At 38.3% G+C, this 2,219-nt stretch overlaps 1 non-coding gene across 1 annotated transcript; it reads left to right on the top strand.

Annotated features, from left to right (window-relative positions):
- Positions 1-837: 837 nt before the first annotated feature.
- Positions 838-941, top strand: LOC115029594 (U6 spliceosomal RNA). Its single transcript, XR_015045804.1, has one exon. It is a non-coding gene; the product is annotated as a U6 spliceosomal RNA (small nuclear RNA).
- Positions 942-2,219: the final 1,278 nt, after the last annotated feature.

Raw genomic sequence — 2,219 nt, 5'->3', positions numbered from 1 at the left:
GTTGTCAAGCTGCTAATGTGTGCTCTCTCTAGTTTCTTTTTGGAGGCACTCAGAGCTATGAGTTTTCCTCTTAGAAATGCTTCTATTGTGTCCCATAGGTTTGGGTATGTTGTGGCTTAATATTCATTAAACTCCAAAGAGTCCTTAATTTCTTTCTTTATTCCTTCCTTGACAAAGGTATCATTGAGGAGAGTGTTGTTCAGTTTCCTCATGGATGTTGGCTTTCAATTATTTATTTTGTTATTGAAGATCAGCCTTAGTCCATGGTGATCTGATAGGATGCTTGGGAAGATGTTGCCCGCTGCTCCTGATGCAGAGGGCTTCCGAGCCAGGCAGACACCTGTCCTCTGGCCAGGCGGGTGGCTGGATGTCTGTGGCCTGAAAAGGGTGCTGCCTCAGAGGCTCTGTGACTCCCGCCTGTCCCAGAAGCTGTCTGCTTCTGTGGTGCACCCTCTCACCTGTGCAGACTAAATTCCTAAGTTCGGCTGAGTCCTGTATCCCATTTTTTAATTAGGTAATTTTTTTTGTTAGAGTATAACTTCTGGAGTTGCTTATAAAATTTAGATATTGTCCATCTGACAGATGTGGTGTCAGTAAAGATCTTTTCCCAATCTGTAGGTTGCAGTTTGTCCTATTGAGAGTGTCCTTTGCTTTGCAGATACTTTCAGTTTCATGAGGACCTATTTATCAATAGCCTGTTAACCTGTCTGTGGAATTAATTTTCTTATCTAGGCTTCCTTGTCTGGCCTCAGTGGAAGAGAGAAATTTTAAATAAAATAAAGTTTACTTACAAGATAGAAAAAAATAAAAGATAAATAACTATTTCTATGCCTTCCCACACTCACTTTGGCAGTACATATGCTAAAATTAGGATAAGGCAGATATTGGCATGGTACTTGTACCAGGATGACATGCAAATTCAGGAAGCATTCCATTTTTTTTTAAACAATGTAATTCTTCTGCAAGACATAAAGCACATTCTGTCGACATTATCCAGGCTGCCCTTACAGCAAAACTAGGGAGGATCTGTCATAGAAATGTCATCTTGTCTTGAGCTTTCTTGCTAAGACAAATTAAGACTCTTCAGAAAAAATAATCAATAAGAAGGATGAGATTACCATAGAATTTTCGTGATAAAGGAATATCTAGAGCACTGTTGGTAAGGAGTGTGAGAACACTGAGGATCTATGGCAAGTAATAAAACTGAATCCTGCCTGATGCACATATGCACATTAAGCTGAATTAGAGCAAAGGCTTAACTGTTGAATCTTAGAAGGAAACTATAGGAAGAAATTCCTTGATACTGGTTTTATCAATGATTCTTTTGGCAAGATAGCACACCAAGAGCAGAAATAATACTCACCCAAAACAAACACCTGGACAGTGGTGTCTGTCCAAGAATGTAAGCAACCTGCAACTGTGAGTGAATCTTAAAATATTTTTGGACAAGTTGTTCAAAATTAACTGATATGAACTTAATATCAAAATAGATAAAAGTTCACCTAACTAAACAGCAAGCGAATTTCATGATTTAACAAAATGGCCAAAATATTTGAGTGTAGAAATATCTAAAGAAGATATGTAAAATGGCCAATGTTATACAGCATTATTAATCATCAGAGAAATGAAAAAAAGATACAATGAGATAATACCTCCCATGAATTGACAAAGCTATTGTATTGCAGACAATTGATAGCAATTATATGATTAATACATTACAGAGGAAGCAGGACCATTACAACATTTAGTGGGAATGTATATTGTTTGGAGGTTACTTTGGTTTCATTTCATTGCTATCATGAAATATTTTGACCAAATGAAGCTCAGGGGAAGAAAGGGCTTATTTGAGTTATACTTACAGGTCATATTACATCATTGAGAAAGAAGCCAGGGCAGGGCAGGACTCAAGCAGGAATTCAAAGGCAGAAACCATGGAGAGATAGTACTTGCTGCCTTGCTTGTTCACAGGACCATTCTTAGTACCTTTGTGATACTGCACAGGACCACCTGCTGAGGAGATGGGGTCACTTTAATCTTGGCAATTCCTCATTGAGGCATTCCTCTCAGAGGACTCCAGAGGTGTGATGGCAACAATTGTGGTTTGTGTGCAAAAAGCTTGGTCTATAATGCGTTACATCTACATGTATATATATATACACAATCATGTCTACATCATGGGAACACAGCACAAAAAGGTGCAAAAAGCTTGGTCTATAATG

This window comes from Mus caroli, unplaced genomic scaffold, assembly GCF_978045245.1.
Source record: "Mus caroli unplaced genomic scaffold, Mus_caroli_1 scaffold_17, whole genome shotgun sequence".
NCBI lineage: Eukaryota > Metazoa > Chordata > Mammalia > Rodentia > Muridae > Mus > Mus caroli.
The sequence above is the reverse complement of the archived record's forward strand: the minus strand, read 5'-3'. Positions and strand labels throughout refer to the sequence as shown.